Source organism: Mauremys reevesii, linkage group 23 (assembly GCF_016161935.1).
Source record: "Mauremys reevesii isolate NIE-2019 linkage group 23, ASM1616193v1, whole genome shotgun sequence".
Classification (NCBI taxonomy): Eukaryota; Metazoa; Chordata; order Testudines; family Geoemydidae; genus Mauremys; species Mauremys reevesii.
Window position 1 is genome coordinate 14,275,085 of NC_052645.1, and position 22,998 is coordinate 14,298,082.

General features: G+C 53.6%; 1 protein-coding gene across 2 annotated transcripts in view; it reads left to right on the forward strand.

The window, feature by feature from the left end:
- Nucleotides 1-1,860: 1,860 nt before the first annotated feature.
- The window catches only part of ZNF683 (zinc finger protein 683), a 46,778-nt gene continuing 25,640 nt past the window's right edge, over nt 1,861-22,998 (forward strand). The window contains exon 1 of one of the 2 annotated variants that reach the window (XM_039511631.1): nt 1,861-1,909. The gene's annotated coding sequence lies outside the window, so the exon portion shown is untranslated. Of the gene's footprint in view, nt 1,910-15,916; nt 15,972-22,998 lie in introns of those variants that run through there. The other variant, XM_039511630.1, reaches the window with a different exon arrangement.

A 22,998-nucleotide genomic window follows, 5' to 3' on the forward strand; every position in this document is an offset into this window, starting at 1 on the left:
GGTGCAGTTGCATTCCATGGGCTACTAGGATGATCCGAGGAATGGAAAACCTGTCTTATGAAAGGAGACTCAAAGAGCTTGGCTGGTTTAGCCTAACCAAAACAAGGCTGAGGGGAGGTATGATTGCTCTCTATAAATATATCAGAGGGATAAATACCAGGGAGGGACAGGAATTATTTAAGCTCAATACCAATGTGGACACAAGAACAAATGGATATAAACTGGACACTAGGAAGTTTAGACTTGAAATTAGACAAAGGTTTCTAACCATTAGAGGAGTGAAGTTCTGGAACAGCCTTCCAAGGGGAGCAGTGGGGGCAAAAGCCATATCTGGCTTCAAGACTAAGCTTGATAAGTTTATGGAGGGGATAGTATGATGGGATAGCCTAACTTTAGCAATTAATTTAGCAATTGATCATGGGTTATCAGCAGGTAAGTATGCCCAGGGGTCTGTGATGGGATGTTAGATGGGTTGGGATCTGAGTTACTACAGAGAATTCTTTCCTGGGTGCTGGCTGGTGAGTCTTGTCCACATGCTCAGGGTTTGACTGATCGCCATATTTGGGGTCGAGAAGGAATTTTCCTCTAGGGCAGATTGGCAGAGGCCCTGGAGGTTTTTCGCCTTCCTCTGCAGCGTGGGGCACGGGTCACTTGCTGGAGGATCCTCTGCAGCTTGAGGTCTTCAAACCACAATTTGAGGACTTCAATAACTCAGACATAGGTTAGAGGTTTGTTATAGAAGTGGATGGGTGAGATTCTGTGGCCTGCGTTGTGCAGGAGGTCAGACTAGATGATCATAATGGTCCCTTCTGACCTTAAAGTCTATGAGCCTATGAGTCTAACTGTGACATGTGGGATCATTTATTCAGCTTCCATGTATGCACCCCCTTCTTGAGCCAGATATAACCCCCTCTGCATGTTCCACCATGCAGTGTACTTCCCAGGCCTAGTACTGTATAGACCCTCCCTGTACAGCCAGCTGGTGAACAGTTCTCTCTCCATGCAACGTCCCTCTCTAGTGAGCTGCTGTTTCCCTTCCCCCTCTGTACAGTTTCGCTTGGCTTGGTGGAGCAAAATTGACATGCCTTAAATTAGAGGAACCTGAGCCTTAAAACTGCCCTGGCTGACGGGTGCAGAACCAGCGGGAAAGTGGGTGTGTGGGCCCTTTGGAGGAGGAGAATTAGCCCTTTGCTGCTTGGTGACGGCTTCCATGCAGGCAGTGTAGCTGGAGCTGTGTCAGTCCCAGGATATTCGGGAGACCTGGTGGAGGAGGGAATATCTTCTATCCGGCCAACTTCTGTTGGTGAGCGAGACGAGCGCGAGAACTCTGTGTAAGCTCAACAGCTCGTCTCTCTCACCAACAGTAGCTGGGCCAGTAAACGATATTCCCTCCCGCACCGCGACTTCCAGGTGGCACTTTAAGGAGAGAGCGAAAGGGCCAGGGTGGAGTTTTGTTCATGTGCGTGTGGATTCTGTTTGTCCAGCAGTCGCTCTGGCCCCTGGAGGGGATTGAAATATTCCTTCTTGACTGGCTGATGCCTGCCAATGAGATGCTAAATATCCCCTGCCTCCTATTAAGTAGCTGGGATCAAAGCCCACCCTCCCCATGGCATTCCAGCTTCTGACAGGGGCAAGTGTCTGGGATAAGGTCCATCACCTCCCTGGGATTCTGCTTTCCTCGCACCCTATGTAGCTGCAGGGAGGGAGCCTGCCCACAGCCACCCTCTTTTTAGTAACAATAATGACAACGAGGTGGCTTGTCCGTGTGGTCTCCCAAAGCAAGTCAGAAGCATTAGTATGTTCCTGCAGCGCCCCTGGCAGGTGGGTTGGCACCACTAACCCCCATTATACAGCTGAGGAACCAGAGACACGGGAAAGGAGAAGTGTCTTACCCAAGGTCACGCAGCAGGTCAGTAGCAGAGCCGGGAAGAAACCCATGGTCTCCTGAGTCCCACACCTGTGTCTTAACGGCCACCCTAGCCTGTTGCTACAGCTCCCGGTCTGTGCAGTGCTGCTCTCTCGAGCCGAGGAACTGGGGAGCGACGGGTTTGGATGAGCTGCCTTGGGAGCCTTGGCTTAAGGAAAGGTTTAAGGGACTGTAGCGGGAAGGGGTTGGAAAAGCCCTGCAGAGGGCTAGGGCTGGGAGCAAAGCCCCGGCTGATTGGGGGAAGTGGCTGCAGCTGGGGCCACACCCCAAACAGACTAACTGGGCCTTATAAGAAGGCCAGGGCAGGTAGATGCTCAGGACTCTCTCTCTGCTTGTAGTGAGAGAAGGGCCTGGGTGCTAGGGAGCTGAGCAGGGCACTAGGAGTGGAGCAGGGCTAGAGGAGCTCTGGCCTAGGAAAACCCCAGGCTGTGGGCCTAGCTGAGGGCCTCAGACCAGCAATAGGTAGAGGCAGCAGGTCCAGCCCACCCTTGCCTGTGATGAGTGGCGGATACTGCCGTCTGCCCCAGGGAGTGGGGCTAGATGGTGACTGGCAGTAGCCTTACACTGGGGTGGGGTTAGTGGGTGGGGGTTCCCCTGGGTGAGGAGACCCAGAGTGTGGGGGTACTGCCAGGGGGGCAGCAACCCACAGAAAGGGGCACTGTGGTCCTGGGAGGGACAGGGGGGCCAGTGGTAAGGTGGATCACCAGCCTGCAGGGGGTGCTCCAGGATGCTGGAAGAGCTAATTCCCATGGATGACCAGCAGGAGGTGCCTCAGGGTTGAGTCCACTCCCTTACAAGGACCCTCATGATCCTTCTGTGAGTTGGGACGGGAAAGCGATACCAGAGCATGCAGGGAGGACTCGTGGCTTAAGCTCTGGGAGCCAGTAGGATTCTAGCTCTAACTGGGACTGAGCCATAGACTTGTCATAGGCCTCAATGCACCTGTGGCTAGCTTGCCCTGGGGCACCAGGCAGCACTGTAAACGCTGCCGGAGCCTGTCCAGCATTGCACGGGGGCATTCCAGCTTTTGAATGCTACAGCTTGCAAGAGCTGCCAACAGCCCGGAGTGGGGCGCAGGCCGGCGAGAGGAGCTTTGGAAATGTCTTGAGTTTGGCTTGCGGTGCCCTGTAACCTGCTGAAGACAAAACGTTGCAAGTCGCAGCTAATTTAGGCCCCTTGTATTCATCAGCAATGCTCCTCGGCACAGCAGAAAATAGGCTCGGGTCTGGTCCTGTCCCCACTGCAGTCAGTGCCAATGCTCCCATTGACGGCCATGGTGCGGGACTGGCCCCGTTGTCTGAAGATTTCAGAGCCCATCAGTAAGTGGGGAAGGGGGTGTGGTCCCATGCTCAAAGGGCACGTGTGTTTCAGATACGTAGACAGCGTGTCATGGATGTGATGTACGTCATGGATGTGTGGACTGTAATATACAAGAAGGGTGTCACTCACATTCATATGAAGTCCTAATTTAACTCTTACCAGTCCAATACTTAAAACACATGATCCTTCGAGAGTACTCACATGCGTTGTGTATATATTTGTGCTTCACTTGGGAGCCAATCACTGGATGCCAGAAGCTTTTTAATATTTGCTCTCTCCTATTGTCCTCCTCCCATTGCAACCAGCCTGCTACCCAGCTGTCCCTAGGCAATATCCGTGGGCTAGGGTCAGATTGTGTTCTCACTTGCACTGTAGTCAAAGGGCTTAGTCTGGATTCACACCAGTTCCTCAGAGGGTCACAACTGGGCCTTTGGTTTTGTATGAGGCTTTGATTTCTTTTTTTAAAGGCACCTCTGCTGTGCATTGTCGGGTTGGTTTGCGTGTGCCTCCAAAGGTGCAGGGTTTCAGTGCCTCCTGAGCCATATGGGAGTCCTGTGGCCTCAGGTGACTGTAGCCACTTGTCTCTGCAAGATTAGCCCCTCTGTGGAAACCAGAGGATGCCGTTTTGCTGAGCTTTCCAGGGTAAAGGACAACAAATTTGCAGGCACACCAGTGTCCAGCCGGTTCTCTTGATTCCCCCACATGACTCTATAATGCTGTTATCTGGGGAGTGGAATCCTTACCCATATTCAATGGGGTGAGAGGGCTGAGACTTGCAAACTCATTACCTCGGACTGATGTCCAGTGTCACTACAGCAGGGTACAGCTAAGCATGGTCTCGGGTTACAGCTCAGGGGATTTTCCTTCTGTAGTGTGGCCTATTTTTCAGTTTTATTTGTATTCATATTTCTCATGGCTCCGAGGGGCTTCCAAACAGTTTTGTGTGTTTGTCACTGGAAGCTCTTTTAACACTGGAATCTGCAGCTAGTGCAACACGGCTGGGAGTTTGGGTACTCGGTTGGGTTTGACTGTGCACTTGGGTTTTTACCAGCAGGGGGCACCGCTCCCCTGTAATTTCGCAGTGCACCCATCAAAGGCCCTCTCTCAAGGCAGGTTTCAGAGTAGCAGCCGGGTTAGTCTGTATCCACAAAAAGAACAGGAGTCCTTGTGGCACCTTAGATGTACAAATTTATTTGAGAATAAGCTTTCACTCAAATCTCTTTGTCTCTAAGGTGTCACAAGGACTCCTGTTCTTTTCTCAAGGCAGTATAAGTGTTTCAACCTTTTTGGCTCTTGTCCTGGGCTGCTCCCATGGTAGCCAAATCCCTTCTGTTAGGTGGGAAAGATCCATTTCGGTCATCTCTAAACCATCTCTCCACCAGCGTGGGATGGTTCCCTGCTGTGTACTGACTATCCTACAGGCAGGAGGATTGAGCCTGGCAGCTATTCCGGTCTCCCCGCAAGAGTAGGTGGCCAGGTGCTGCTTGGGGTAGGCCAGGCTATGACAGAAGAGGCAGGTTGAGGGGATACTGTTCAGATCTGGGTCCAGATTAGATGGAGACAAACTCTCCTGAAATGTTGGCCTCACAATGCCAGAAATCTTATCAGCGCACTCGTTCTTGTGAGCTTTTATATTGACAGAGCTATTGGGAGTAAAAGACGCAGCACTGCCTAGTGGATAGTGCACTGGAATGGGACTCGAGTTGGGAGACCGTGTCTATTCCCAACGCTGCAGCTGGCCTGCTGGGTGGCCTTGGGCAAGTCACTTCCCCTCTCTGTGCCTCAGTCTCCCCATCTGTAAAATGGAGTTAGTAGTGCTGACATGTTTTGTAAAGTGTTTTAGATGTATTGGTGGAGCATTACTGCTGACTGTGTGTATTGCAGTAGCACCCAGTCACAGACCACGACCCCACTGCGCTAGGCCCTGTACAAACACAGAACGAAAAGACAGTCCCAGTGCCAAAGAGCTTATGAGCTAAGTAAATGTAGCCTCCCTGGGCAAACTCTGCTCTCAGATACGCTGGTGTGAGCCCAATGGACGTTCCAGATTTCCATCTGGGTAACTGATGGCACCAGGGGGTGGGTGGGAGCTGCTGCTGAGATCAGTCCTGAGTTTGGTTTGCACTTCAGCTCCGCTAATAATAATAATCATGCCACCCCCATGGAGAGAGCGTCTGGAGGCATGGGGGGTGTCTGTGCCCCCAGAGCAGGCCTGTCCCGTGGGCTGATCTCCCAGCAGCACCACAGTGAGAAATGACAGGGTCACTGGCATTTCTCTCTTGTCCCTGTGGCTGATGAGCGGCTGGGCCCTGGAGCCATTTCTTAGAAACCCCATGGTTTTCTTTTAAACTGCTGGGGCCCTTCCTGGAAACCCTGAGAGAGAGAGAATTGAGAGAGCTTAGGGAAGGGCTGGGGGCGTTTCTGAAAGGCGCCCTCGCACATGGCCACTCACCGCGCTGGCTGCAGAGACAGTCTCATTTTCAAAGGTCACATGTTCTTTTCCTATCCTCCCCCACCGCCCCAGCCTCCTTCCCCCCCCCCCCTTCACCCTGCCCTGAAGTCACTGGGGTGGGATGATGCGCTTGTGTCAGCAAGAGAAACCCCGGTGAGAGAAACCACACGACCTCAGGGTGCGCTGGGCCCGAAGTGAAAGTTGAGGCTGTGTGCAAAGCCAGGCGTGCAGCCTCCTCCACACGCAACTCTTCACGCGGTAAGAAGCGCGACCAGAGCAGAGAGCCCGTGTGACAGCTCGGGGGGCTCATGAAAGCGCAAAGGGCATTTTGATTAACCAGTTACATGGCCCGGGGCGGGGAGCATGAGGCCCCGATTCATCAAAGCGCCGCTGCGCGGGCTCCCCCTTGACCTGACTTCAGCCCCTGCTTAATTGCTCCAACTGGTCCGCGGCCTGCCCACCACGGTAACCCGCGCTGGTGCTTCTGAGGAAGCAGTGCCACCTCCCCGTCCCAGCTCATTGTGCAGGGCTCCGTTGCGGGGCTTTCCCTCGCGGGTGGGTAACGGCCCAGGCCCCAGCCCTGCACGCTCCTCCACGCTGCAGGAGGTTCCACAGCCGGCCTGGAGCCATATCCCAACATGGCGAGTGGATCCTGTGTCTCTAATGGGCTAGAAGGAGACTCGGAGGCCAAGTTCTGAGAGGTGGGGAGAGGCGGCCTGTAAGGAACCTGTCTGGTGCCCTGATCGTATCTGCTGTCTGCTGTATGCTGCCTCTGCAACTGTTCCTAGGCCCTGCTGGCCTGGGAACGAGCTGCTTGGGATCGGAGTTCCTTCCTCCTAGGTGGGGACCTGCCAGGATGTGTCTGGGGCTCTCCATCTCATGCATGAGCACACCCTGGAAACTACTGAGAGTTTGTATTGACCCATCAGGCCTTGCCATGTTCCGATCTCAGCGGCCTCTGGCCTGACTTTTCTGAAAACATCCACTCAATGTGCAGTGGCAGGTCAAAAAAGCGAACGGAATGTTGGGAATCATTAAGAAAGGGATCGATAAGAAGACAGAAAATATCATGTTGCCTCCATATAAATCCACGGTACACCCAGATCTTGAATACTGTGTGCAGATGTGGTGGCCCCATCTCAAAAAAAATAAAAATAAAAAAAATTGGAATTGGAAAAGGTTCAGAAAAGGGCAACAAAAATGATTAGGGGGATGGAACGGCTGCTGTATGAGGAGAGATTAATAAGACTGGGACTTTTCAGCTTGGAAAAGAGACGACTAAGGGGGGGTTATAATTGAGGTCTATAAAATCATGACTGGTGTGGAGAAAGTAAATAAGGAAGTGTTATTTACTCCTTCTCATAACACAAGAACTAGGGGTCACCCAATGAAATTAATAGGCAGCAGGTTACAAACAAACAAAAAGAAGTATTTCTTCACACAACACACAGTCAACCTGTGGAACTCCTTGCCAGAGGATGTTGTGAAGACCAAGACTATAAGAGGGTTAAAAAAAGAACTAGATACGTTCATGGAGGGTAGGTCCATCAATGGCTATTAGCCAGGATGGGCAGGGATGGTGTCCATAGCCTCTGTTTGCCAGAAACTGGGAATGGGCGACAGGGGATGGATCATTTGATGATTCTCTGTTCTGTTCATTCCCTCTGAAGCACCTGGCATTGGCCACTGTTAGAAGACAAGATACTGGGCTAGATGGACCTTTGGTCTGACCCAGTACAGCCACTCTTATGTCCTTATGACTTGCTCACATTAGAGAGTAACTAATGATGCACTTAGGCCGAAAGGCAGCACACTTCTCCTCTGGGGGAAGGCATGTTCTGGTCAGCTTGCTCCCCAATAGATTGGTGGTGGCAAGTAATGCCACTCTGATGATTAACAAACACCAGCTGATCCCCACTGAGCTGGGCCCCTCTGCCTGTGCTTTCCAGCATCAACTTGGTTTTATTGGGTGGACTCTACTGTCAAACTGTGACACTGCTCTGTTTAGGAACACCTGCTAGATCAGAACCATTGCTCACCCAGCCTTTTATTCTGCCTCTGACAGTGGCCAATACTGTGCTTGCTCAGCCCCTGTGAAAATCAGGCCATTAACCAATTGTACAATGATAAATATATGGGGCAAATTCCTTCCTGACCATGGCGGATGCTCAAGATGCACCCTGAAGCATGAGGGTGGCTTGGCCTTAGCATGTGCAACTACAAATGGCCCTATCGATTTTAGGGATTTTGGTGATCGTAGTCTGACCTCCTGCATTACGCAGGCCAAAGAATTTCAGTCAGCACTTCCTGCATTGAGCCCAATAACTTGTGGTTAAATTAGAGCAGATCAGAAGAGAACCCAGCTCGATTTAAAGATGTCAGATAATGGGGAATCCACCACATCCTTTGCCAAAGGGTTATAGCTTGGTCCTAAATTTCTCTGTCGGGTTTTTAGATCCAGCGACGTTACTTGACACCATTTCTCTTTGGTGAGGGACACCGTGCGTCTCACCCTGTGTTCTTTTGCAGCTTGCACCTGATGAAGCTCTTGAGCTGCTGCTGCTGAGGGCATCCGCCTATCTCGAGCCATCTCGTTCTGGTAGGGGAGGTGTGAAATTTTGGAGAGGAGATGCTGAGGCTTTCTGCCATTTGGTTTGTCTCTCTGGAGAAAGCATCTCCTTTACCTTCTGACTTTTGTTTCTCTTCTCTACCACCTCTTGCAGCCTGACAGGGGGCAGGAGGGGAGATAAGAGAGTGAATGCAGGTTGCACTGAAGGTGTAAACCACAGACCAGGTAGTGTTGCAGGGCTCCGTGCAGGTTGAGCTGGGAGCTGTTTCTGCAGCTGCTCCAGCTCTCTGTGACTCACTGGGGAGCAAGAATGTGCAGGCCAGGGGTGTAACCCCTTCACCGCTGGATGCCAGCACAGTAAGACTTGGGGATCCTCCTGCACTGCGAAAGGCAAGGGAACAGAAGGACACAGCCACCTGGCCAGGGCCCAGCAGGCCTTTATTTCAGAGACACGCGCCATGTGCCTTGGGTGCGAATGTGTGCAAGAACTGGACGAGGCCTCTGGAAATTGGGAGTGGCCAGGGTCAGTGCGTTCGAGCTCTGTGGTTGGTCCTTAGGTGTGAGAGGGACAGTCCCGGGGGAGCCAGGCCGAGGGTGAGCGGAGCATGTGGGATTCCAGCCTGACCCCGACGCGTTGCCAGGGTAGGACCCCGCATGGCCAGCGGGTGCAGTAGGAACGCCTGGCCCTGCCAAAGGCTTCAGCAGGCTCCTTGCAGCTGCCTAAAGGCTTCTGATGGGACTGCTGCCCAAAGTCAGATGCGAGCCGTCCTTCCGGCGCTCGAGCAAAGCGCTGAGTCTGCTCTCTGGCCGCGCGGGCGGGGGAAGCACACCCGCCGCTCTCCTTTTGAAGTGGAGGAAGTGGTGAGTTCCCACTGCGGTTCTGTGCACTTGCCTTTCTCACTGATCTCCTCTGCCCTGCTTTCCCCCCCCCATCCATCCCCCTCTCTGCCTCCAGCTCTTGCGTTCCCCATTAGCTCCCCAGTTTCTCCTTGCCCTCTCGAGGTCCCGCTCCCTTCGCTGGGGAGCCCCGTGCTCTTCTCAAGCAGGCCGTGTCTGCACTGGTGCAACAACCAGCCTTGGCAGCCCCTTGCCTCCGTGCACAGAACCGTTCCCACCACTCCATGGCATGCATGCGCTCCTCCATTGGGTCAGAGTATATCGCTCCCCAGCCCAGAGCCAACACAGGCCGAAAGCGCCGGCATAAAGGCCCCAGCCTTCAATTACTCCTCCCCCAGTGTGGCCGTCACTTCTCCCACAATTCACCTGGGCTTCCAGAAGGTCTTGCTAAGTCTCCCACCAGCCACTGCTTCGGGGAGCTGTGGAATTGGCACCCAGAAGGCCATGCAACAAAGGCGGGGGGCGTGTTCTGATATGTCAGCAGGGGAGTTGGTGGGGGACCTTGAATGCTTTCGGATAGTGACAGTTTTTGTGCCCTACCAACCCGCGCTGGATTTGAACCAGCGACTTGGAGGTGAAAAAGACACTTCAGCCTTACCCAGTCGGCTGCATGGCAACAGCCTGAGTCATATCCAAGACAAAAGGGGAAGAAGAAGCCCTGTTGTTGACTCAGCAGTGTCTAAGGGAACAGTTTCCCATGAGGGACCGGCAGGTCCCACGAGACCCAGTAGACCCTGTTCCTGTTTCGTGCAGATAACAAAAGAAAAGGCGCATGAGAAGACAAAGGCTGCAGAAGTGCCAGGCGGTTTCGATGAGATGCCTGGAGCACTTCACTGTCCAACCTCCCTCTCACCCCTCCCCACCCCCGGTTGCCTCTGCTAGCTCATTTTCTCTCTCGTTGTAGTTTCCTTTTTCTTCAAATGTTCCCCTTCCTTCCTTTTTTCTCGTTCCATTGATGGCAGAGACAGAGCCCAGTTCGATCCAGGGAGCTGGGATCTGGATTCGAACTTCAGCGCTGACCAACATCCCCGCGTCCCTCAACCACTCTCCTTGGGAGCGAAAATCCCGGCTTTGAACATCCCCCGTGCTCTGGATCTCATTGCATCTGGCTCTTGCGTCCATAGTGGGTGGAGGCCCTCTCCAAATAGCCGTGAGTTTGGGCAGAATTCAGACCCAAACTTGGTGCCGCCGGCCTTGCCTGTAGGAGAAAAGTTGTGTCTGGTTTAGATAGATTTGAAATCGATGCAACCCCCGGGTGGAGACACATTTAGCCTGGATTAAATCAGTCATTTACTGACACAAGCTCTGAGACTTGCAGCTAGTTTATCTTCCTCTGCAGTGCTGGGGGGGGTTCTCTGCTTGTCCCTCCCCTCAGCTCTTTCTTCCCCCCCTTTGACCGCACTCCCCTCCTCCTGTTTTTATTAGTGTCCCCCCCAATTAGTGGGTTTTCTGAGGCCCTGGAACCCTCCTCCCCAGGGGGGGGGGGGGATCAGCATGGTGGGGCCCGCCCGCCTGCTTCCCAGAAACCCAATAGATACCCGTCCCCCCCACCCTGTTCCTGAGCAGCAATTGTCCCTCACTTAGTCAGGCTCTCCCAGCAGCTCCTAGAACAGGGAAACTCTTGGTAACTATTTATTTCAAGGGTTGAATGCTGTGTAGTGCTGGCAGAAGGTGCTGGGGCGACCCTGGGGCCCGGAGCCCTCTGTTGTACTCAGGGAAGGCAGCTGCAGAGCCCGTCTACCCTGTAGGAATGGAGCACAGATACACATTATATGGGCTCCATCAGGGAACCCGCAAGTCCATTGCCAGCAGCTGGGACGCTGTTCTGAAGGAAACAGTGGGTGGGAGTCATCGCTGTACCTGAGATGAGCTCCATGCAGGACTGGAGAGGGGGTCTCCTATTCTGGGACTGATGAGGGGGCTGCTTTGGTCCCTGGATCAATGTAGAGGGGTCTTGGGGGTGCCCTAACTTGTGCCCAGCTGCCTGTGGCCCTGAGAATCCACCCCAGCAACTGAGAGTGGCTGATTCTGCCGTGCTTGGCACCTTGTGTCGTGACTCACACCTGTGCTAATGCTACCTGATCCGGTAACATTTAATGCTCACTGTGCCCAGAATGGCTCTGGGCTGGATCCTCAGCCGGGGGGAGCTGCGTTGACTCCAAGTGACTGCACCAGCTGAGGATCTGGCCCCCGGCATCTCTTAGTCGCTCTGCCCAGTGCTGACTAAATCACAAACAATAGTGACAATCGAGAGCGGGGACGCGGCAGGGGAGCTCTCGGTTCCTTGAAGCAGAAGCACTCAGTTTACTCTACCAGTTTCACATGCACGCACAAACAGCCATGCAGAGCTGGGCTCCCGCCACCCCCTCGAGCAGATTCAGTGTCGTGCTGCTGTCGGGGAGGCAAAAAGCAAGGGCTTGCTCGCTGAGCTGACGGGCGCCGAAAAGCCCCTTTCTGTTTATTTTGGGCTGCACACAACATGTTCGGCCCAGGGCTGGTTTCAACACCCCGGACAAGGCAGCGATGGTTAGAAAAGTGAGTGGGTAACAAAGTGGCACCTCTGTCCTCCACAGGTCTGTTCCCTGGGTGTGTTTGAGTCACAGGCCCTCAGCTTCCCTGGCACAAACAAGTCCTCACTCCTGTTCACGGGGGCTGGAACAATTTTTACAGTACAGGTGCTATAAGCCATTGAACCGAACTGCAAATCCTGTGTATCATGGAAACCACTTCAAGTCAGGAGTGCTGCAGCAGCCCCCATGCCCCTAGTTTCCAGCCCCCATGTGCCTGCTAACCGCAGAACCGGCACCTCTCCAGGAGTCTCTTCTGCCTGGTGCATCGGCAGGTCCCAGTGACGTTCCTACGGTGGGACCTCGATTGCCGGTGGTGACACAAGGGGGAATTAGGAGGTGCCCTTATTAAATCTAGACGAGAGTAAGGGCTCTGAACTAGCCACCCTGCCCTTCCCACACTGCTTCCTGGGAGGGGATCCTGGCTGGGTCCCCACTGGCTGGGGCTGGGAGTGGGTGTCCTGGATCTTGCTGTGGAATGGGGGTGGCAGAACGGAGCCCTGTCCTAGCGTGCTCTGCAGCACTGGCCCGTGCAGCAGAGTGATGGGCTTGGCTCCAGGTGCTGCCCCGTTTCTGTGTGTAGGAGAATGGAAGAGGAACATGAAAGAGGGAACAGCGCCTGTCTCACCCCTCGGCCTGGGCAGATTGCTCCCCCGCTCCACCTGCCCCTGTCTCTCCCTCCATCCCTTTATTTCTCTCTCTCTCTCTCTCTCTGCCTTGCGAGGCCGGCGTGATATGGCCCTCCAGAGTGTCACCGGCAGCTGTACCCTTACCAGCCCCTTGGGTCTACTGCAGCTCATGGGACCAAAGCAGGGATGGATTAACTCACAGCTCAGATGGCCATGGCCTGGGACAGTGCCTGGGTGGCCAGAGCTCTCAGAAACATCTGTCCGTTCCCAGAGATCGAAGGCGGCCCTGGGTCCCTGATCATTTGGGGCCTGATCCAAACCCCTTTTGGGAGTCCTCCCGCTGACTTCAATGGGCTTTGCTTCAGGCCCCTGGGCATGGTGTCCAGTGGCCGCTGTATTCAGTGCATTCTGGCACAGCCTCGTTTAGATGGGTTAGGTGAGTTGGGTAAAGACGTATCTGAACCCTGGGGTACGTACCCTGCTCTGCTCCCTACGTGCCCAAGCAGCGCCTGCCCTGTCTACACTGCACTTTTTATCAACATAGTGGCCTGCTGCCTCGCCCCAGCCAGAACCTTTCCCTGATGAGCGTGGCTAACGCACCGCAGTGTGGATGCAGCAGCCGTCTTTCCACTGCGGCGTGGAGCTACGTGGCGCTGTCAGGGTGTCTGGTGTAGACGTAGCCTGTGAGGAAGGCTGGGCCTTACGATTCTGGCACTAAACTGGGGCAATGGAAATAAGACACGCGTGGTTGATGTCCAAGCAGAGCTCGCCGAGGGAAGCAGGAAATGGATCGTCGCTCGGCGTCTCTAAGTGGACGTCGTTCCGAAAGGCAAGTTCTAGCTCAGCTCCAGGTTACTGGGCCGGGTAGTGTCGCTGCTGTAGAAGAAAAGCACAAGCCCTGTGCTGCAGGAGCTCCTCCTCATGCAATTCTGTGGCCCACGTTGCGCAGGCGATGAACCTCCTGGCCCCGTCGGGCAGACGGATCTGTGAATCTCTGCTCATGCGACCGTGGTGCTATAAACTCAGGGGCGTGACTCACCCCTTGGGGAAGTTTGGATCCAAACTGAACATTTTCTCTGGCTTCTGGGTGCGGAATGAGCAGACTGGAAACCCTGAGTCCCATCACTCTAGGATCTGGGGGTGTTTGAAGTCCAGATGCCACTGCTGTGACTTGGGCCCAGGTCTAGTTATGAGTGAGCCCTGAGGAGACCTTTAGCTCTCCAGTGTAAACCGTACACTCTCTTCCTTTCCTGATGGCCTGCCAGGGAACTAGGGCGTGTGTCCTTGTTTGTTTGTTAATGATGGATAAAGAAAGCCGGACAGGATTTTTTTCTCCTGTTTGTCTTTTACCTTAAAAAAAGTACCAGGCATTTGGCCGCCTCTGTTTTTGCGACCCGTCTCCACTGGCAGACCTGAGAAGTGGACCGAGAACTTGCACTGTTCTTAATTGTAGACGCAGGTGTCCTCAAATTGTCACAAGGAGAATTTTCCTCCCAGCTCTTTGGGATAGATAGGTCGGAACCAAACCAATGAAAGCAAAGGGTTTTAAATGGTCGTTCTGAAAATCTCCTCCCACTCAGTTTCTCAGCTGTCTGGGTTTTTCTGTTTGTGATTTCAGAATATTGCCAGTCCTCTAGAGAGTCTTCCATGAAAACCATGGCAGGCAAGACTTGAATGGTTAAGGTAAAAATCAAGTGGGGTGAGGGGTAACCTTTCAGGGGAGAAAAGGCACAACTCTTGTTTGTTTTTCCTGTGCAGATCACCTTTAAGGATAAATTGCGGGGTAAAAACTAGGGCTGGATGTATCCGTTCGGGTATCAGAGCTGTGATTTATCAACTGGGGTAAATCAGTGTAGAAACAGAGCGGTGCCAATCTAAATCAGCTGGTCCAACGTGCCTCCCGATTCACTTCTGCGTAACGCTGACCCTGAATCAAAGCAACTCTGAGGTTAACAAATGTTTGGGCTGAGGCTAAAGTTTGCTGACAAGGTGTCACCCAGCCGAGAAGGGTGTCATTTCCAAGCTAACGGGGATTACAGCAGACAATGCCTCCCATCTTCACAGGCAACCCAGATTCTTTTGCTTTGGTGGCGGTGGGCTTTGCAGCCGGCAGAACATGGTGGCGGCTATCAAAATTGCTCTCCATGGAGCCCGGCTTCCCAGTTCGAGTTCCTGCTGCAGATTAACTTGGCATAATCAGAACGCAAAGAGCAGGGCGCTGGCCTCTCATGGAACTGCGGTGCATGCTGCCTTCGCCGGGGATTTGGATAATGAAACCGGGGCCCTAACAAGATCTGCGAGGACCCCACATGGCCTGGATAACCCAGAAACCTGCTCAGCCGTGAAATCGGCAGCTGTTGTTTTCAACTTGGAGGGTTGATGTACCCTTTAGGCCAGAGCCAGGCTGACTCCAAGCTCCGCTCGCTCCCCGTTGACCCTCTCCTGTTCATTGTCAGAGCGCTCTGCTGTCCATCGGTCGCGCTCAGTGGGGAGGGGTAGTTCAGCGGGTGCCAAATGTTTTAATGATGAATTTAAAAAAAAAATCCAGATAAAAAGCCTCTTCCCCCACCCCCATGACAGAGCTGGGAGCGTGTCCTGCAGAGAATCAGAAAGGCCTGTCAGATGTCACCCCAAAAGCCGGGAAAGTCAAACTCTGGCCTCATCAGCCTTCAGATTGTACCGACCTGCCTCCCTTCCCATCATTCCCCTGGGCATTGCTCAGTGCATAGGAAGCCAAGATCGGTCAGGATCCCTGTTGGCTTTGCTGGGACAGCCTGGATAAGGGGAAAGTAGCATGCAGTCGCCCACGTTAAAAGTTAATGGAGTCTGTCTCTGCACCTCCTGGCCTTGGATTTCCCCCACCCGCCCATCTCCCCTTGAACCTTGCACCCCCAGAAGGGTAACAGCATTGCCCTACTGCCCCGGGGTGTTGAGAGAATAAATACATCACGGACTAAGAGGCAGCGAGAGACTATAGTGATGGAGGCCAGATGAGCACCAGAGCTAGGCAGAAAGAACTGATTCAAACCTTTAAACAAAGCTCAGTTTGCATTTCGTTCTGTCTGGGGGCGAAGTGCTGGGTTGGTTCCTATTTGATGCAAATCAGTTTGTCCATCCCCAGCAGAGAGCTGGCTTCCAACCAGGGCTGATTTCTGGCTACTTGCTGGGTTTTCCTCTTGCAGCCCTGGCAGGCCAGCTCGTCAAAGCCCCACATTTAGCTTGAACCCGTTCAGAGAAAGGAAGTTGCCTCACATCAAACGCAGCTGATTAAAAATAGCCGGGCGGGAGGAGGTTAGAAAGTTGACCACAGGGTAACAGCAGCGGGGGCCACTCGCTCCTTCTGTGAATTTACATTTGGAGCAGGAAGTGTCGAGCTGAGGCAGGGAGCTGGGGTGGTGAGCTCTGTCCACCCCTTCCGAAGGGACATCCCACGTGCCCTTTGGCATCCCTCTGTTGGTCTCTCCAGGGTCGCGCAGTGGCACAAAGCAGGTCGCCTTGTGACATCAGAACCAAGTTCCTGCCGCAGCAGGGGCTGGAACCTGAGCCCCAAGTCGTTCTCCCGGTTTTGGAGGAAAAAGACTGTCCAGGTGCTCAGAGAACTCTAGGACGGGTAAGTGACAATTGAGAAAAGTGGGAGACAGTGTTATGGCACAAATCTATCTGTCCAAAGAGATGTCTCTAGGGCCCTGATCCCCTATATATGTGGACTCCCTGGCATTCACAGAAACAGCCCTTTGATTTCTGATTACGGCGAGAGGGTCTCAACGCTCCCCACTCAGTAGCTGCCTTGACAATAATGGCTGCCAGGCTGTGTCGGAGTGAAATGTTTGACTAATGTCCGTGGACGAATCGCGAAGTGATCAGTTTCAGCTTCTGATTCATTTCTGGCAGAATTGTCCTAGGCACCTCTGCGCTGCGTTCCATTGCGAGGATCTCAAAGCACTGATGTGCTGCACATCTCCTCTTCCCTGTGACATAGGCCGGCGTTGAGCTGGATCAGTTCAGCGAGCTGTTTACTTTTTCCTGGAAGCTGGCATCTTGTGCCCCGGAGGCTGGCGCTCTCTTCACCCCCTGCATCTTGTGTGGCAGAATTTTCCCTTTTGTGATTAGGCCCCTTAGAAAGGGGGATTTTATTTTTTGCAAGCTCAGTTGTGTGTCTAACTGGATGCGCAATTGCAAAATAGGCCTTTGAACCCACCTCAATTGCATGTGCAAAATGACACCAGCCTCTCATGGATGTTAGGGGTGGTTTTCCACATGCAGTTGAATGTAGATCAGCACTACTCCCTTGTCTGTTTGCTATTTAACAGCGTCTAGCAGCTGCTGTACTGAAGAAGAAAATCAATAGCAGGCAAAAGCCCTAATTGTACTGATGCTGAGGCCAAAATGTTAATTACAGTGAGAGAAACAGTTTCCCCCACCTCCAGATTCCCCCCACCCCACCCCGTTTAACTCCTCACAGCTGTTAAGAGCAGCGGGGCTGACTCTGATCTCATATATGCTGGTATGAATCAGAAGTAACACTACTAGAGTCACTGGGTTGCAATGGTATAAAAGAACCAACCCCCTCCGTTACCCTGCACTTCACACCTCTGCAAAGGGGGTGCACAATGCTGCCCTTGTGACCTGCCGTTTGCACGCCCTTTGCACAGGCATAAAATGACAATGCAGGGCGAAAGGCAGATAGTGATCAGACCTGGTGTTTTGTGTCTCGGATGACACACAGATTGAGGGTGTGGTAGATCGTGAAGAGGACCAGTCTCTGATACAGAGTGAGCAGGATCTCTTGGTGAACTGGGTACAAGAAAACAATATGCGCTTTAATACAGGTAAATGTGTACATCGAGGAAGAGATGTAGGCCATATGTACAGAATGGGGGACTGTATCCTGGGAAGCAGTCACTGAATAAGATTTGGGGGTCAGGTGACCATGAGTTCCCAGTGTGACGCTGTGTCCAAAAGGGCTAATGCAGTCTGGATCCATAAACTGAGGAATCTTGAACGGGTTTGGAGAGGTGATTTTCTCAAGGAGCTCAATCTATTTAGGTTAACCAAGGGAAGGTTAAGGGGTGACTTGATGACAAAGTACATGCATGGGGAACAAATATCTGATAATGGGCTCTTCAGTCTAGCAGAGAAACATCTAGCAGGATCCAATGGCTGGAAGTTGACACTAGACAGATCCAGACTGGAAATGAGGCGTCAATTTTTAACAATGAGGGTAATTAACCATTGGAACAACTCACCCAGGGTCGTGGGGGATTCTCCATCACTGACCATTTAAAAATCCAGATTGGATGTTTTTCTAAAAGATCTGCTCTAGGAATTACTGTGGGCAGGTCTTGGCCCGTGTTACACGGGGTGTGTGTGTCAGACTAGTCATCCTGTCTGGCCTTGGAATTCATGGAGTTATGCCAGGGATCAGAATGAGGCCCGGTGTCATTTGCCAGGCTTACACCTGGGAGGCACTTGCTCCTGTGGAAGAATTCGAGGGCCACCAGGCAGACCAAAGTCAACTTGGTTCATTTTAAATTCTCTCCCCCCGCCATTCCAGTGACACCTGGGATCATGGGAAGGGAGAGTTTCGACGTGTCGATGCACTTTTCATCATCTCTTCTGTTCATTTGCATTGTGCTCGTCACTTGGCTCGGAGAGTGAAACGAGACCCGTTTAAGTGGGGTTGGTGGCTGCTTTGTATTGCTGGCGCTGTGCAAATCCCCTGTGGCGGAACTAGTGACTTTGGTCTAGCTCCGAGTCAGATTCCCAATCTGGGTCGACTGGCTCTGCCCTGGGGTTGTCAGCATCACACGGGGTCGGTGAGAACCCAGCCCCGCTGCCAAATAGCTTTAATCGGCGTTGAAATCCTGACGTTATTTCTCTCCATTTGAAGCTTCATGCAGCCGCCGAGCAAGGTGAGCGGTGCAAATCTAGCGCAGGTGAGTGACTCAAACTAGCAATCCTCTCAGGAGGCCTGTGCGAAATGGTCTCCATGCAGTTCCCACTGGATAGGTGCTCGTGTCGCAATGCCGCGGGGCCGCCCCCTCCTGGCTGTCTCAGCAGGCCGGCCCAGGGCTGACTGGGCCGTGGAAGAAAAATGACTTTCTCTCGTAGAGGCGCTCAGAAGCGGGATGTGCTGGTGGGGCAGGGTGTGGGGCTGCCCTGCTCTGTGGCCCACGCACTGCCTGGGATTTTCAGAAATGCCTAATGGACGTAGGCCCAGAGCATCAGAGGTGTTCAGGCTTCTACCTTCCATTGAAATCAGTGGGACTTAGGTGCCTAAATACCTTTGAGAATCAGGGTCCTAGGCACCCAACCCCCATTGACATTCAACCCCCTCGATTCCCTTTAAAATCCCAGCTGCAAACCGAGGAAAACGTGGAATCACCTGATCCTGTTGCTCAGCTGGTGAGCTCCATGGAGCTGTGTGGATTGCCACCAACTGGGGGTCTGGCCCTGCTTTTTCAACCCAATCTGCTAGAATGGGTCCCTTTACAACATGGCCTGGGTGGGGGGTGAGGGGGCAGCAGCCTTTGAGCAGAATAAAAATAAACCTGGCTTCCTCTTTCTCTGCCGTTGAGGAGAACTTCAGCAGGATGATTTCCAAACCTCGGCCCTTCAGTGCTCCCGTCTGCAGGTGGGAGGAAACCAGAGCCTGGCTTGTGGCTCGTCGGTGAATCAGAGTCAATTAGGCCTGTGAATGGGGTGTGTAAGCACGGCCTTGCACGGCAGGCGCGCTGGGCTGGGTTGACCATGCAATTGTGCTCTCCAGGGGCTCGTCTTGGCCTTGGGCCCCTCTGGGTTAGGTGAGAAACTACTGGCTGCCTCGCCTGCGGCCGTGCCCCCAGCTAGACGTGCCAGGGCTGCTGTTCTGCCCATGCCATGATGGGCACGTCACCACCGCCTGGGCTTAGCCCAAGGTGTGGGCAGCAAGCAGCCCTGGGCAGAAATATTTCCTCTTCCCACCGCTGAGCCTCAGTGCCCAAGCGAAATGGCTGCTCTGGCTGAGGGACGGGGCTGAGGTGAGACCATGGGCTGACGCCTAGTGATATCTAGCAAGTGTCTAAGCAGCTGCTCAGGGCACGCTATGCACCTTCTCTCCGTTTCCCTCCCAAGCCCACTGAAGTCAATGAAAAGATGCCCCCTGAGTTCAGTGAGGTGTTGGCTCTGGCCCTCTCTTGCGCCCTTACTTCCCTTCCCATCACTGAAATGCAGCCGCTTCTGGGGTGGGGAGAGGTCGATCCTGGTTTGATGCCACTGTAGCTGACGGGGCTAGAAGCCCCCTGCCTTGGGACACCCTTGGAGGATCCTGTTCTCATGCCTCGAGGCCCCCCCCCAGCTAGTGGGAACCCTCATCACCACACCTCTGGCTCTGGGGCAGAGGGAGTGTGGAGGATCTGCAGTGTCCGGCTTGAGAGGATTCTCCCCCCCTCTCCCCGGCGCTGGCTGGTGTCAGTCATTCTGATCCGCGAGGGGCTGCAGGGTGAGGGGGTTCCGTGGTGTTAAAGGGGCAGGGAATTATAAGATGGTCGGAATACTTAAGAAATCATTTTTACTATGGGATAAGCCCAGTTGCTGATTGAAATCCCTGCTTAACAGAGGGCTGCTCGGTAGCAGCAAGTCTGGCAAAGCTCAGGGAAAGAAAAAACATAATGAGCCAGCTGCTGAGCTGATGGTCCGAGTGGGAGATTTATCCAGGGCTAGAGGCCAAATCCCAAACGTGTCCGTCTCATGCAGGTGCCAGCTACTAAATGCTCCGGCTCCAGCAGGAGCAGCAGGTAAATGCCTGGTGCTGGATCCTGCCATCTGTGCTTGGAGAATCCCCCCCACACCCACTGCCGGGTATAGTACGATGATGATCTCCCACCATCCTAGGTGCTTCCCAAATCCTGATCCCAAGAGCTTGCAGCAGAAGTATAGGACAAGCCGCAGTTGGCGAGTGCGACAAATCAGAGGGAGGGTGGGGGGAAGGAGAGGAAGATTTCCAAGGAGCCTTGGGGATGAAGTTGCTCAGCTGCCATTGGGTCGGACTGGCGCCCTTAGGCTGCATTGGAAATCCCATCGTGCCGAGGCCGTGTGGGCTGGTGGACCCACGAGGAGTGTGCATCAATGCCAAGTCCCTCTCCCAGCTCAGCCAGAGGCCGTGACCCTGGTGCCAGCTACAGCGGCTTAATAGTTCCCTCCCTCTGGGCTTGGCACATGTGGTAATTTTGAATCCAGCTCATCTGGCGAAGGCCCTTAGCTGACAGGGGAAATTCCTGAATGGAAAAACGAAGCCGAATCCTTCCACATCTCTGTGTGCGGCGACTCTGGGGCTGGCTGTTTAATTGACTGTGCCCAGCAGCGCAGGGTCTAAGCAATGCCATGTACCAGGGACATGCTAATGTGCAGACAGATAGGAGGAGATGCTTAGCTCTGCAGCAAGGCTCCCTTGTCCGGCACCAGCTGGGTTTCCATTAAAACTGGGAGGGTTTTCTTGAATTCAGGGTCCGAAAGAATAATCCGAGCAGCACAGCAGCTCCCTGTTGTTTATTCTGGCCTGAGCCACATACCCAGATTTCCTGGCAGGAAGGTGCCTTGTAGTGGTTCAGCTTAGTTCTGTTACTGATGTAAACACCTTCAGCTCAGTTAACTACACCCACACTTCAGGGGATGTTTTGCTTTAACTATTCCAGTGTAGTTAAAATGTTTTTGTAAACAAGGCCTTCCTTTATGCTGTCCCCACATTCTCCATTTGCTGCATGTTTTTCATTGACAGGGTTTAACTGAATTGCAGCTGTTGGTGAGGGAATCTCGGTATGGAATAGTTGGGGGGGTGGGGTTTGCCTCAGGACAGGCATGGAAGGCAGTTTGGGATTGTAGGATAGACACAAAACATCCAGCAGTGAAACAGTTAACCATATTGCCATTTCAGTGGCCATCTTTAGGTTTCAGAGTTAACATTTCATTGCGCTGAACGGGGCACTTCATAGCAGCCCTATTGTTTCAGGCTGTCAGCAGACTTGTGCAGGTGGCGCTGCATCAGTTGCAGCCAGGTCATGTTTTTCAGGTTATCTTTACAAGTACCTGGGCCAGACACATCATTTTTATTGACGTGAAAGCTGAGATTCTGGAGCGCAGTCGTGTCCCCAGGGGTGGCTGCCACAGCAAGTCTTGGGTTAACTCTACATGCACCCTCAAATGGCATGTACCTGGCATACTGCCCGAATCCCCCCCCACGGTGCGCGTGCACCCTCTGATGTTGTGAGGGAGTGATGAGAAAGGGTGACTTTAAGGCTCAGAGGCCCCCAAAATTCTCACTGCCACCTTCCTTGTAGATACCCCCCCCACACACATTCCCTACAACTGGAAATAAAGTCTGCAAACCCTGGGATCAGAGGCACTATATATGTACAAAGCAAGTGCCATTAATCCTCACAACATCCTTGGGGGATGTTGGTAAGGGAAAGGTAGCAGCTCTAGTGGGGAGCAGCGAGCTGGCTGGGCTGCAGGGTCCAACGTGGGACGGGGGAACCTGCTCTGGCTCAGCCTGTGCCCACACTTCCTCCATCCCCAGTGACTCACCCTGGGCACTCTGCGTCTCGCCCCATGGGTGCAGCTCCTCTCCGGAGCCGTCAAGCCGCCGAGCCGTCACTTGCTCTGTTTTGCGGAGGAATTATGCTAGAGAAGCAGCCCCAGCGGGGGGGAAAGAGCACGTCTGTGCCCCCCCTTGTCCCGCTGCCCGGATTGACTCCCTCTTTGTTCCTGATACAAAGCGGCTAATTGGTTTTAACGTGGCATTAGCAGAGATACTGTATTCTCCTTCTCCGGGGGCTTCTGTTTCACTGGGGGCAGGAAGCGGGTGAGCTCCCGCTGGGAGCGAGAGCAGGATTAGTGCCTGATGGCATAAATGGAAGGTGATTATGGGGGAAGGATTGGGTTATGGATTATCGAGGATTAAGGTCAGTGGACCGAGGGTAAAATTATAGGTGAAAAATCTAATCTGCAGGTCCCCAGGAGGAGGGAGTAAGAGGGGGAAGGGAGCAACACAGATGATAGGAGGGGAAAGGAGAAGGCTGCACCCCCCACGCTACCCCACTCTGAGGAGCCAGGCCGGGGTGAATGCAGGAGAGAGTCCAAACTTCTTCCCCCAGAAAAACAAAATCAGTTTCCTCTAATCCCAGCTCTCAAGAGGCTCCCGCCAGCCGCTTTCATGCGCCCCTAGCCAAGGGCTTCGGGGGTGACGTCTGCTTTCAGCAATAGGAGAGAGACTCAGCAGCCAGGCCAGGGATCACGCCCCGGCCTCTCCCTCTCTAGCCCTTGGCTGCATGGCTCCTGCCAGGAGAAGCAGGAGGCGCAGGCACAAGCTGCTCTGATGCTGTGTCTCTGCCCTAGTCATTCCCACGTGCCCTCTGCCATCTGTAGTGTAAGCTGAATAAATAGGGCGGTGGCTTTGGGTGGAAACCACACGGACGAGCCCCTGCTCCAAGATCCCAGCTCGGCCGAGCGTCAGGCATGTCGTGTGACACTCACACGCACAGGCCGGGCCTCACACACTCCCGCCGGCCGGCCGGAACGTCGCACGTTGAGCGACGCTCCGGGCAAGCAGGAGAGTTTGGGCTGTCACGCAGTTCGGCTGCTCTCTGCTCCCCGAGCGGTTC